Source organism: Aphelocoma coerulescens, chromosome 6 (assembly GCF_041296385.1).
Source record: "Aphelocoma coerulescens isolate FSJ_1873_10779 chromosome 6, UR_Acoe_1.0, whole genome shotgun sequence".
Taxonomy (NCBI): domain Eukaryota; kingdom Metazoa; phylum Chordata; class Aves; order Passeriformes; family Corvidae; genus Aphelocoma; species Aphelocoma coerulescens.
The window spans coordinates 22161073-22175900 of record NC_091020.1 but is presented as its reverse complement, the minus strand read 5'-3'; the positions used below and the strand labels follow the sequence as shown (position 1 = coordinate 22175900).

General features: G+C 34.6%; 1 protein-coding gene across 3 annotated transcripts in view; it reads left to right on the top strand.

Annotated features, from left to right (window-relative positions):
• ADGRA1 (adhesion G protein-coupled receptor A1) overlaps nucleotides 1-14828 on the top strand; it is a 263226-nt gene that overhangs the window by 172438 nt on the left and 75960 nt on the right. The window contains exon 1 of one of the 3 annotated variants that reach the window (XM_069019779.1): nucleotides 202-245. The exons of the other annotated variants lie outside the window; for them this stretch is intronic. The gene's annotated coding sequence lies outside the window, so the exon portion shown is untranslated. Of the gene's footprint in view, nucleotides 1-201; nucleotides 246-14828 lie in introns of those variants that run through there. 3 annotated transcript variants of the gene reach the window in all.

Here is a 14828-nt window from a genome sequence, read left to right as displayed (position 1 = left end):
ATAAAGAACTTCTGAGAAAGATACTGAGATAAGAGAAGAAGGAACCAGCAATTATTATCTGTCTTTATATAAAGTTTTGACCTAAAGAGTGACCCCAGAAGACTGATATGGCAATTCAGTTTTCATATCCTTTTCATCTTTATTTTTTTTTCTGTCAAGAGGGGCAGTATGGTTTCCAGATCCAGTTGTTCTATTGTATTACGTTTGTGTCGACAAATGAACAGCAAGAACTAAACAAAAAACATGTAAGTAATTTTATGTGAAACATTGCTTTAAAGGCTGGGTAATTAAGATGTTTGACTACTACTTTTAAAGCTAGATTCAGTCTGGTAGTATAAACATGGGAATTCCTGAATAACTTCATTTTTAGCAGATAAGTATGGAAAGAAATTCTTTTCTCTTGTGAAAACCAGAAAGGCTAAAGAGTTTGGGGTAATTAATTCCTATGCTTGTCCTTCACTGTAGCTGCAGAACTTAACGAAAAATACACTACAATTAATTTAGATCTTCAATCTTTCAATCATTTTACTTGGCTCTCTGATCACTTATCGCTTAAAGTTATTTATCAAACAGTTTAAAGTTACAAGTCTAACCAAAGAAGGAGGAAATTCTCCTCCTTTGACAAATTGCATCCCTGCCCATGGCAAAGAGGTTGGAATGTGATGATCTTGAAAATGCAAGTTACTTCCAGTCAAGACTAAAGGAGAGATACTCAAGCCGAGAGGATGTTACTCTTCCCCTTTTCCCTTCCCTCCTCAGTCCATGGTACTAAGGCAAAGATGAAGGGATTTGGATTTTTCTTAATTCCTGCTTCATAAATTTGAAAGAATTTTAAGAATTATCATAGAAGTGCAAGAGGTATAACAGAAATGTAAGGTTCCTTCTAACCCTTAATCATTCTATTATTCTAAATGTAAGTATTGATGTCTGTTCTTAGGAAATAATTAATTTCAGTGATCTGAATTTGGTCATGGATATACCAAATCTGAACCTTCTGGAAGATAAGTGTCGAAAAATCTCTTAGAAAAACAGCCTTCAGGAATAGTGTTTATTTTTAGCTTTTATCTAGAAAAATTATCTTCTCAAGTTTTTCTTCAGAAATCAGACCCTTCAAAACACTTCAGAATATCTTTAGTTTCTGACTGTTGACTCTTGTTTCCCAATTTATCTGTCTGTAGTGAATTCCCTAAAGGCTGAGACCATCTGGTGCTTCAGTTTATTTAACTGTTTCTCAGTTTTTGTGAGCTTTGAATTAAAACTGTCAGGCTCAAGGTTTATAACCATAATGATTTCTCAGACATCATTAATTTTAATGTTTCCAGGATCTGTTCCATTTTTGCTCTTACACTTATCTCCCACAGGAGTAAGAGCTTCCATTCTTGTAGAATGTGCTTTAAAAGAGGATTAAAATGGAATAAGTAGGGGGAATCACTGACTAGCAATCCAAATCTTTATTGGAGTTACTTCAAATTTTCATGCATTAAATAGGTGCTTATGTATTTGCTTGGTTTCACATAACCTTCCATTAAATATAGAAATAAATCTATTTTTCCAGTGGACAAACCTCCTCTAATGTTTGTGGTGATTTTATATGCTAAGTGAACACTTAAAAGTACATTAATTATTAACACATTCTATAAGGGTTAACCACCTAGTCTCAAGATACCTCTGGGATGCTAATAAAGATTATTTATCCTTGGGGTTTTTTTAATTGACAAGATGTACAGACACTGATTTATAAATAGTGGTGATTCCTTTCACATCTCTTCTACAGGAATTGGATATTTAGTATACTTTCAGTTAAACTTATACATCTTTTACTCTACTGAGAGAGCTAGTTACCATTTACTATCCCAGAAAAGAGAGAGAAATCTTTTTATGGATCTTTTGTGATATGTATTATATCAGTATTCTTACAGATTTTTAAAGAATATCTTAATAGTTCACTAAAAAATAATACTTTGGGGGATCATTATCACTGCATAAAACCAGAAGTTTAATATTGATATAGACATGAAAGATAAAAATATATATTATATTGATCATGACTTTATCGTGGTTATTTTAAATGCCCAGAGCAAGAACTTAAATAGTACAGGAGATAAATCACAGAAATGCCTAGGGAATGCTACAGGAACCTTAAATATTATCCTCTTAAAAAATGGGATTGTACCACAAGAGAAAGTAATTAAGAAAAATGCTACCACATAATGTGAATCTTGGGTCACATCATCTACTCTTCAAGTCTGAATTTTCCACTTCTACCATCACAGCTCCTTTGATTTCCTTTGCTGTGACCTGAATCACATTAATTCACAGAATGGTCAAGATTCCAAATGAAGAAGGGTTTACCAGGTCTTAATAAGGGCTTCTTCTGTAAGGATATCTGTACTTTCCACATGATAGACTTGCAGGTTTTTTGGTGACTCTCCCATTTCAGGAGTCCCAGGGGTGTTGAAGAAAGGTGTAATGCTTTTGTTAAAACTAAGAAACTCACCTAAACTAGGACAGGAGTATTTTGCTTTTAAAAACAGTTATCTGCTGAGAACAGTTCAACTGAACTTCCCACTTTAGTATTAATGATTTAAGAAGTGGTTTGCCTGGAGGAGGGCAGCAGACACAATTGTAAATATGTTATTCTATATATAAAGGAGGAGAGGTTTTTTTAACTTTTTAAAGACAATCTGTCTTTGCTTTTTTTTTTCCTTTTTTACACTCAGAAATTGATGTATGGTTAGGATTTTAGCAGCCCATACTATGTAGGAGTCGGTGCTGTCATTAGCTAGTCTCACTACTTAGGAAATCAAGGAGGCATTCTCCTTTAGTTTAAGACTGTCTTGTGTACCTAAAATTGAACTTAAAGCCAGTTAAAGAAGACAAAGTTGAGATATCTGTAATAAAATGCTTCATTTCCTGGGGCTGGATCAGCTTGGCACTTTTTTGCTTATATTTTTCTTACTACTACATTTAATCTAAAAGTCCAAGATACTCTTGGGAACACTGGCAAATTTTCCCTTCTTTAGAATCATCAGTAATTTTCAAGGAAAACGTTCTTCAGACTGTATATTGCCTTGCACTATCATAACAGTTGCTTCTTAGTTCCAGGTGAAGCCTTTTGTATGACCTTCCTACAAGCACCTGTTGTCTTTGCTGTGCTGCCCAAGAATAATTAATGGCACTGTCCCAGTGGCAAGTGTTGAATGCTAATTTGTCAGAGAAAGCTTGATAGAAAGGTTTTGCACTACTTGTACTTTGAGGGCCACTGTAGCAGTGCATTTATGTTTAGAAGATATAATTATTACTACTTCATCTTTAACATCAGCTAAATAACATCCCTAATGGGTAAGACAGCATAGAGTCCTGCCTTGTCAATTAGAAATTACCAGATTAATAATATTTAACATTAATACTGTTGTGCAGACATCATGAAAATACTGTCACTTGTCCTAGCAATGTTTAAATTAAAACTTTTTATGTGAAGAGACTTTCCAGTGTAAGATATAGGTTCATAGTAGATTTTTAGAATCACAGCTCTAACTTGTATATACTGGTATTAATCAGTTTATACCAGTGGATGTTCCATCTGCAGTGATTTAAACTGCCATCTCTGTGTTTAGACTAAATATTAAATTGAAGTTTATTCTGAATTTGTTTCCTAATTCAGTTTCAATCTCAAAAAGCTTTAATCATAACTTACATTGTAGTGTAGTCCAGCTTTAAAGCTCTGGCAGGTGTTTAAGACACAGATTAATGTTGTGTTCCACCTCACCGCTGTTGTGTATTTCAAGCAGAGCTGAGGCTGCTTGTAATTGCCTCAGTAAGTCTGCTTAGCTCATTCCTGAAACATTCTTGAAACAAAGAAAAAGTACAGGAAGTTTCCTAATTGTCCCCAGAAAGGGAGAAAAAGCATTCCCAGCTTTTCCAAATTCCAGCATCTGTATCCTTTCAGATGATGTGAGACCAGGAAGATGGAGGAGGATTGCATGGCAACAGGCTAAGCTGTGACCAGCCACCCTCCAATGGACTCCTTGTTTGGATTCCACCTAATTAGGAATTTTCCTCGCTTTTCTACTTTGAATATTCATCCTTGGACAAAACCTGGGTCTCAGGTTTACTACTATTCTTCTGCCACTTCACATATTGTCAAATGATTGTTCAAGTATTAAAGTAAAAATTTCAGTAGAGTTTTAAATTAAGGATTAGAACATAGCTGTAAATTAACAGGAATGTGATTACCTACAGCTAGGCAGAAACAGTAAAAATTAACACTGATTGCTAAGAATGACTGGATAGATACTTCTCTGTTTACAGTTATCAACCAGATGCTGCTTAGAGGATATTTTTCTGGTTTTCTCATTTACAATTGATAAATTATCTCTAGAATGTAAAATAGGCTTTGCCTTTTTCAATGTTAGAATATATTTAGTTCAATGCCATTGAATGCCACTAAAGGATATTTTACCACAAGAGGAGCAAATTTGCCTATGTCCATCAGAAAAAAAAAGGCACACAAATGCAAATCTACAAATCTTAGGCTTCTGGGATGTTTATATAACAAAATGCATTATAGCAAAGAAGATTGACAGAGTTAACTTGATTTGCCTGTGTTGAGCCTTATTAAGCACTCTGTCTCAATATTACAGACTTAATTAGCTGGAATCACAATTACATCACCTTCAATGGGGAGGATAATTGATGTGAGATGAAGCAAGTCTAATAGGCTTGACCTTCAGTCACATATTTGAATGGTTAGGAACTTAAATGCATACTATATTTACCTGAAGGTTCAGACTGATCAAGTCTTCAAAAGAAAGAGCTGCGAAAGTCAATGCTGAGAAAGTCAAGTGCAGGCATACACATACTTTAAATGTAGCTAGAAGCTGAGCTTTTCCCTGGACTTCAGGCACCTATGTAAAAATACTGCTGACTGGAGCATGTGTTCCTATGCCTAGAGAAGGAAATAGCAATCAAAGCAGGAACAGGTTGTCAGTAAGAAAAAAAACCAAAAAAGTAAGAGTTTCATGTTTAATGTCATAGTCTAAATACACCAACACTAATTTTCTTCCAAAAAATGAAATCTACCTGCTATCTTCTTTGCAATTTTTGCATATGGTTTCCATATCTGCATTTCCCTCAGAAATTGTTTAACAGATACTGTGTTTATATCTATGTCCTTCCTCACGTGCAGTCCAGAGCACTATAATGATGCCTGTCAACTGGAAACATGCCTGAATGTCACAGCCATGGTCTGGGAATGATTTTTTTTCACTGGACAGGGCTGACAGTGAATACAGAACAGCCTGAAGTGAAAACAGCCTCAACTCCTTCACAACAGAATATCCTCCTGAGTGTCTTGAGAACCATAACCTGTACATGTAGGGAGGAGATAGGTCTTTTAAGTGTCCTGTTCTCATTTCCTCATGTAGGTTTTCGCTCATGAATTTCCGAGGCCTCTGTAAAGATACAATGTTTCAGCTGTGTAAATCTCATCCTTAATTAAATCATGCTGAGCCTAGGACACATCAGTGAAGGACGAAGAACACACAGACTAAAGACTAATCAATTTGTCGTGTAGTCTTTGGCAGTGTCTAAAAGCAGAGGCTTTGGAAAGGGTGTCTGAACAGGGCTGGCCTGAAGAGAGAGAGTCCCAGAACGTTCGTCCAGTCTCTGCCAGTTTGCAGCTCTGGGCTTTCTTGTTCAGTCTCAACTAGGGAAACACCTCATAATGAGTTGTTATTGGAGGCTTTCTTCTTAGAGAGAAAGGCAGAATTGTAACTTAAATAAAACTTTAAACCTCAGGTGAACCATGAATTTGATCTGTGACTGCCAGGCATACCACTGTACTGTTTTGTACTAATAACAGCTTAACCAGAAAATACAGTAGAACACTGGACTTCTGTGAAATTCAGATGCCAAATGGGTTTTCGTACATGACAGCTGAGAAACTTTCTCTGAATAGAAAATTAGGAGATTTCTGAAAGTCTTACTGTTGCTAATGAAAATTACAGCACTTTCATTATTGCATAGTGCATATTCTGCCAAAATAGTATACTTAAGATCTGATATTCAGCATCTTTTGTGATCTGATGTACTTGACTGAAAGGCATGATATGCGCTGCCTTAGTTCTGTCATGACTATTTACAAGCATTTCAAATGCGCTGCCTTTCATATATACTCTGTTTTTCCTTATTTTAGGAATTAAAGCTTATAGTGATCTGTGTGAGAAATTAATTTAATAATATCAGTAAAATATTAAATTATAAATAATTGTGTAATTCTTGTAGGCTCCTAGAAATGATTACTCAGCGTGAGTAGCTAAAAATAACCTTCAAATACTGCAAAATAGCTGCACTGGCTTTGAAGTTGCTACGCTTGCTCTAACATGATACATGGCAAAGATTCAGTGATACACTCTTTCTTGAGTTCTGTAGAAATTGTCTTGCTTTTGTGTAACTCTCCCTGAGAAGTTTGACTGAATATCTTTTAAAATGTATATATATGTGTGTGTATATATATTTATGTAGAGACCACAGATATATACACACTTAAATAACTATATATGTGTACGATGACAGAAAAATTCCTGTCATCGTACACATATATTGCTGAATATCTTCCTGAATAGATTAATGGTTTGAGGAACATTGCTGTCATGGTCTTTTGTAGGTAAGAGTTATTGCTTACTCCACTGATATTTCATTATGATTTGTTTGCAGCTAAGGTCCTAGTCTTTTGGATAATCTATGTGATTTTTTGGGGGGGGGGTAGCATGTTAAAGATACTTTAAGAGTGCACTACAGCTCTCCTTCAGTAGATCAGAAAATGAAAAACATAAACTAAATTATTTACATTACTAGTTGCTAATTCAGATATTAATTTTAACACAATGAAGAAGCATCAATGTACAATCCTATGTGATCCTTCAGGTTCGAGTACCAGTGATTGTGCAGCTGTTGCTCCGGGGGCATTTCACTGGTGGTGTAAACCAAATGAGAAACTTCCATTGATCATATACAGTATCTATGAATAGGTTTTTCTTAATACTTTTTTTATAGACCTCTTAAAATTAGTCCACAGATTCTCAGGGTTCTATAGTCCATGTGTTGAAATCTGTTGACTAAATAGTATTGACATAATTCATCAGTTAGCCAGGTGATGAAACTTAGGTTATTGGCTTTTTTTACCTGTGTAGCAGTCCCAGAGGGAAGAGGCAAAATGAGTTCCCTTCATATTTTATTTCTCTTGACTGGCAGCACTAATATTGTTTTTATAAAGGTGGAGTGCTTTTAGTTCTCTAACTTGCCTTTTATAAAAGTGATGTGTTTTGTACCAAATACCCGGTGGCTTCAACATCTTGAAAAATACAATTGCTATTCTATAAAAATTGACTAAATTCTTTATAACCTGTGACAAATTCATTTTACAAACAACTTCAAAATACTGCATTTCACTCTGGTAGGCCATAAGTTGTGTGTATGTGGTTAGAATACCCTGACAGTGGTCTTTTGTATCAAGGAAAAGTGTCCCAGTAAACAATATATAAAACTCTCACCCAGAAATTGTTACTAAAAATTGTGCTTCATGTAGCAGTAGAGCCTTAATCTTCTCCAATGGTCATCTGCTGAATCCTCTAAATTGTATCTAAAAGGAAAAAAGAAAAATCACAATTGCTTCATTCTGTATCATTAATTATTTAATGAAAAGTACTTAAGTTATTTGAGGAAAATGTAGATTTTGATACTGGAAGACTATACTTATTGACCATGTTGTCTTCCACTCTGTGATACTGATAAGTTCCAAACCTCAAGTGCCCCATACAGAGAATTCTGCTAACAAAAAAGCATCCATTTGTTGTAAATAAAAATTCCCCTGATAATATTGGTGTTTATCTCATTTGCTTGAGAAGATAACTTAATCATTTCACAGAAGAAGGGAAAAATAAAAACACTGCAATGACCTCTGTGTTGATTTTCTATGTAGGCATGTATTTCCTTCACTGTATTTTACTATGATAGGTAAATTTTTATTTCCATCTATTTCATTCTAAAGAGAAATGCCAAGAATTAATGACTTTAGATTATTCACTGTATCTGTTACATTTTACTTTCACATAATTTATGCAGTAAATAAAAATACTGTATTTAGAAATACATAATATTTCAGGCAAGCTTCCCATGTTTTCTCATAGTATGAGCCAACAAGCCACATTTTAATGAACAGATTGGAGAGATGGACTGCTTCTATCTTCTCTCACTTGGTGTTGGATCCATTCCCTTCCATCTGAGGCCACTAAACTGGTCAGAATGTTTTTTTTGTCTGCGTGGCATGGGTGGGAGGGAACATTTATAAAGAATGAAGAGGAACATTCCTGGATGTTTGCCAAAAAAAGAGAGAAATCGGCTTTTTTTTCTCAGCCTGAATGCACCCCTCTTACAGAAAGATTTGTTGGAAAGGTTGAAAAGTTCAAGTTCCCCTAATGTAATGTTAGTGTTTATGCAACATCTTTGTTCCATTTGATCTTTCTCACAGAATCAAATATGGCTTATGGAACTAAGTTTATGGCACCACTGTACTGTTGATTTTGTGTTGATTTTTTTAATGGTGTTGCTAAATCCACTTCTTTTTTTTCCTGTTCCAAGAACTCTCATTTGGAGAGGATTTCATTTAACATGTTGCATCTTCATTTTCCTGCCCTGCAATGGAAAATACCCAGGCTTCATTTTTCATGTGAGCCTCAGAATATTTTCATGGTCTTTAGGGCAAGTGCAGGGAGAAGAGAGAAAGCTGATGAACTCAGAAATTTTGGCATGTTTATACATTGATTTAAGTTAATGCATACAATCTTTTCTAACTCTGTTACTTTGAAAGCTTTTTGACATCTGTTGGCACTGCTGGTGAATTTCCAGCTATGAGACCCATATGGTATGATGGGAACATTGGTTGAGTTCAAGATTTGTTAAAATGTACCCCAACTGCCAAATTCTGTTGATGTTGCAGAATTTCTTCTCAATCATCTTTTGCTTACTTGTTATCTCAAGTTAAAGAACTTTTATTTCTGTATTCTGTTGCCTTTTTTGGTAATATGTGAATTTCAGTCTGTCCAATGGAACTCTCCTTAATCCCACAGACTTGTTTGTTAGCTGGCACAGAGACACTACGTTTTAGCAAGGTCTAGGTCTTGTGCTACATTTTTCACAGGAATCTGTACCTTCAGAAGAATTTTTTGCTGCTTCTCTGTTTTAATTATTAAACATAGATATACAAACACAGTTTTCATTTAAATACATAAATAAACGTTGAAAAAAGTTAGCACCAAAACTAAATATCATGTCACAAGGAGCCAGAGAAAAAATATGGAGGTTTTTTGGCTGAAAAGAATTTTTCTGTAATCTCAATCCAGTGAGGCAAGGAGATGCCTTTGGACAACTCAGAATGCTTATAAGATGGATTTGATTACATTTCTGATAGGAAACAACTTTCTAATCAAAGAGCCAAGGAGCACTTTATATTAGTTAAGAACTTAAAATGTAGCTAGTGCACAGCTAATCCTATTAATATATTTTCAAGAATCAACAAAGATCCTTCTTTAAAATATCACACATTAAATAATGCTGCTTCCTTGAATTAAAGCAATATATATTATCCTCTTAAAGGCTAGTATTTTGGCTTTTGATAAACATGGATTTTGCAATAAAGGAATTAAAAGGCTTCTGAAATAAAGTGTATTTACTAGCTATGCAGAAATGGTTGATTGGGGTGTTACTACCTTGTAGTAAAAATGTTCCTCTCCCTGTTAACTTTCTTGAGCAATGTGTACTCAGAAAGTGAGGCATAGACTAATTTGTGCTGAGTAACTATTTGAAAGATGGACCTGTAAGATTATGAAATGTAGCCAAGAAATACGTAAAGCTGATGTGAATAAAAGGTCTTCATTAGAATTATCTGTATTTTCCATTTTTTTTTTGCAAAGTAATTACATTGTATAAACCATTTTCCCATGTGCAGGTAATACAATGTTAGGTGGAACATGCCTCTTAAGATATTCTTTGGAGCTGTAACTAATGTATCAAAATATTGAAACAAAATCTGTAATAGATATATAATCTTTGCTTCTGATTGTGTTGGTTTTTCTGTTCTAGACCAGACTTGTGCACAAGCTGCCACAAATTTGTAAACGCCTACACTGCAACTAGGATAAATTGAATTAATTTTTGAGTGGATGGAATATTTTATGGTCAGAATACTGATAGTTTCACTGGTAAGAACTAAGATAAAGACCTTGTCTTGGTAGTTAGCACAGTGCTTATTCATGCAGTAGGGGGATGGCTATAAAATGGTTAGGTTTATTTGTGTTCAAAATTGGAGATCATTTTCAAAACTTAACAGAATAATCTTAAACACTTTTAATGAAGACTTGCAAGAGCTTTGGGTGAAGATGCTGAGATCTCTTGAAATCATCAGATTATCTAGTAAGCCTAAATAAAGCTATAGACTTTTTAATGTTTGCCTGATACAGGCCCTCTGCAATTTCTTAAACGAAGGCCTTCAAATATTTTAACAGTTCCATTTTGTTAAATTTCATATATGATATGCTTTGTTCAAAATTTTACAATTTTCTGTTTCTGTTGAATTAACCACTTTCACATATCTCACTTTCATGTTTGAATTTTTTTTTAGACTCTAATAGTGTTTCCTTTCCTGAAATTTCACACTTGTTGTTCTAGAACTTACCAAAATAATTTTATATATTTTTAGAATAAGCTACTCTTAAATTATTTAGAATATCAATGTCTTTTATGTCCAAATCATTCATGACAATATTTAATGATGGCTGACCCAAACAAGCCTTAGGGAATCCAAGCAGAAATCTTCTCTGCTGTAATCTTCTGTCAAAATTTGCTTTTTGCGTTCCTTATTTTGAGCTCATGTGAGTTCATCTTTTAGCACTTTCAGCAAAATTGTGTTTCTCTTATGTGCTTAGGTTAAGATGCATTGCAAATATTTCCTCATTCTTATCCACTAGGCTAATTACTCTGACCAAAAAAAATTAAATTAGGATGGTTTAATATGATTTCTTCTTGGCAAATCTGTGTTGTCTGTTTATTATCATGTTATCACCAGGTGCTTGGAAATTGATTTTTGAATAATTTGTTTTAGTAAATTTTCAGATATCTCAGTTTAGTCAACTATTCTGTGAATCCCAAGATGCATATAAAAAAGGAGGGAAAAAAAGAGTAAGTACTGGTTTTGCCTGCCTTAATTCTAACCCACCCCCTTTTCCACGTGTTGTCAGGCCTAACAGTTAAAATCTTGTTCCAGTTGAGGACAATTCCGTTAGATTGCTAAGTCCTGCTGAGATGCAAATCTAAATATAATTTTATTCTTTCCCTTTCACTCTTTTTTTTTGTCTGCTCTGATGTCCATTTTATTGAAATTATCCCCTGTGCTTGGTCACAAGTAGTTGCTTTCTAAAGTCAAACGAAGAAATTTCCAAATTGTTGCAGAATTCTCTGTTATCAGTGATTCCACTTTTTTGTGTTAATGAAAGACCCTTTTGTGCTTCTTTTGCTTGCAACTTTTAACATTTTCTTGACTGGCTTAATGCACCTTACTTGTCGTTACTTAGCAACCCCCCAATAAGCAAGAAATTGATGCTATTCCTTTATAGGTGATACTGTTTACACTCTTGGTACTGTTCTTTTTTTAAATGTCATTCAAGAGATCTCAATTTAGACTCTTAAGTCCCTTTATGTACTTCATTTTTATTCCTGTTTGGAGTAAGTTATTTTTCTGCCTCTGGAACTAGGTTTCAGTTTTGAGGTTTTTTTAAGGAACAAAACAAAACTTTGAATGTTTGCCCAAGAGATCTTATCTTTTGTTTCTTCAATTTGTTAAAGTCTGGTTTTGGAATGTCATTGTTCTTAATGCACTGTGGCAATTCCTTCCTTTTGTAGTATTTGAGAACTCTGTTTTAAGGCAACTTTCACTCAAGTTCTTGACTCTTGACCAAGTTCTCTGTATAACTAGGAATTGAAACAGCAGTCCTTACCCACTTGTTTAGCTGTCTGAGGCTATTTCCAGAAGAACTTGTTAAAAAACCCACATCCTCCATTGCTTACATAAGAGCATTAGGGTGGTCAGTTTGCCATCATCCCCACCTTGTATCCTTTGATTGCTTTTGTTAATTGCTCAGGAAAAGTCATTCACCTTCTGACTGCATTTGATATGTCACTGATTCCTATCGTGACATTGGTTCAGTCTTTCTTTTAATTTTATCTTTATCTAAGGGTAATGGTCTCTGCTAGGTCTTACTCTTACCTGTTGTAGAGCAGCAGGAAAATATATTCATCACAGCTGCATCCCTGCCTCCATTTTTTACTTGTATGTCCTTTCTTAAGTAGTGTTTTATAACTTGAGAAGAGGCCACTCTATCACAGTACTATACATAACGGTAGATTGATACTACATTTTATTTAAAAGAATAAAATCTGAGCTCATAAACTAAATCTAGGGACTTGAGTGAACTGTGCTAAATGGCTGGGAAGTATGTCATGATCAATGTATTGAGTACAGCATTTGTGACAGGAGGAAGAAAAAGTATAGAAGCCTGAATGAGAAAAAAGAACATTATTCTTCTAAGGGCATGTTCAATACTGATAAAAGGGTGGCAACTGAAAATGTACCAAGATACTGCTTAGAAATTATAAGATCAGCTAGAAAAAGTCTAACAAGTTTGAGTATAGGGTATGAAATTATTGGAAACTCTTATAATGAATAATTGAAAAATAGGATTGAAATCTGGAAGAGAATTGCTTTGTTGACAGAAATTTTGAATAGGATTGGGTATGAAATGCTTGTGCAGATTAGCAATAAGATTAGCTAAATATGCCATTTATTGAGAGCACATTTCAACTACATGACCAGAATACTGGAAAAAAAAGTATGTAGACACCAAAAAATATTTTAACTCATACAGAAAAATAAAGGGAAAATGAGGATGATGGGGACTAAAGATATTGCCTAAAAGGCAAATTTCTTCTGTGTGCACATGACAGTACATACAGAATATTTGCTAAGGAAAATGCCATTGCTTAGCATACAAGGAATTCTGCATTTCTTGCCCACAAGAAATTTCTTGTTCTAATTGTTCCTTCCCCCTGCCCCATAACAGCGAGGAGAAGGAGTTAATGAGTTCAAGGGGGAGGGAAGATGCCCATTAAATCTTTGATATGGGGAATCTCCTGTCCAAGGTTCCTGTTTAGGGTAATGTACAACAGCTGTGGCTGCTCCTGCCGATGGACTGCAGTAATGATTGCAGAATAGCTGCTCTGGTGCTAAGAAGCCATGGGGAGGAATTTGCTCTCTTCTTTGCTCTCCAGTATGTAGAGCTAATTTACTCTGCATTGCAAGGCTATGTAGAGTTTGTTTCTAAATACCTACTTGAAAATGAAATTTTGCAACAGAAAATTAACTCAAAACTTTTACGTGGTCATGTATGTATCATACATTTATTGTAGCCATTCAAAATTATTCATTTGGTTATATCAGTGCTTGTTTCTTTCCAAAAATAGTCTGTGGAGTGCAAAAATCTGTTTTATAAGGTCATAAAGGGACTTTTTTTATAGTTTATATATGGTTTTATTTAATCTCTCTGAAACCAATATGTAAGGTTTTACTGTGGTATAGAGACTGACTTTTTACTGCCTTCATTACTTTTTTTCTGAAGTGTTTCCTAAGAATTACAGGTCTCTCTAGCAACGAGGGTTTGGGGGCTTGTTACATAATAACAGGTATGCTACTTTATATTGTTACTTAGCCTGTGAAAATCCCTCAACACAAAACATATTATTCAAGAATAATTCCATATATGCTGCATCACGTAATAAATATCTAGTGCATCTGATCAGATGAGAAACTACCCAGATTTTTTGGTTACTGTTCTTTCTTCGGATAGTAAATTTAAAGCACATGCTTCAATTTTATAGGGAACTTGAATGTCCGTAGTGCTACCATTCTCCACTTCCTTCGTTTTTCATCTACAGGGACTTATTAAAAATAATTTTGAGTCCTGGGGAATTTTATGTTGTTTTGTTTGCATTAGAGGCCATCCTGCTGTTCCAAATCCATACCACCTTCAGTAGGAGTCTTCGTACTTCTACATTCAAAAAGGTAGTTGTTGAATCAAAACATAGACTTCCACACCAGAGTTTCAGATAAATTTTGCCTTTCTTTGGACATTTTAAAGCCTTTTGGAGAAAAATGTCATATGATACAAATAATTATGAAAATGTATTTCAGAATTAACAAAATATCCATGTATTGAAAATATCTAGTAAATATTTAGATATTTTTCCATCCCATATGTTATGATTTCTTTTAATTGTGCAGCTGTCATTTCATAACATTTTAACATCCTTGTTTAAGTAACACTAGCAAATAACACTGAACTGGGGGTAGACATTGTTGAACAGCAAAGGGATAAGAGGGTATGTGTTCCCAAACTTCTGGAGCTGAGTGAGAGCCTATATGCAGTATATACATAATCATCCATTTTTCTTCAGATATGAGTGCATATTTCATAGTTCTTGCAGATTCATTCCAAGCTTCCAGAGTTTGGTGACTGAAGGTGGTCTTTGATCTACAGTCATTTAAAAGGTCAATGACAGAAATGCCACTGAATCCTACTATGACAACTTAATCAAGAGAGTAGGAGTTTGCAGCCTTTCAAATAGAAACAGCCTTGAGGCCCATTCTGTGAGAAAGGTATGATGTTTAGTGGTTGAATACTAGTGCTGTTTCGTAACATTAGTTGCATTTGCCTTTTCAA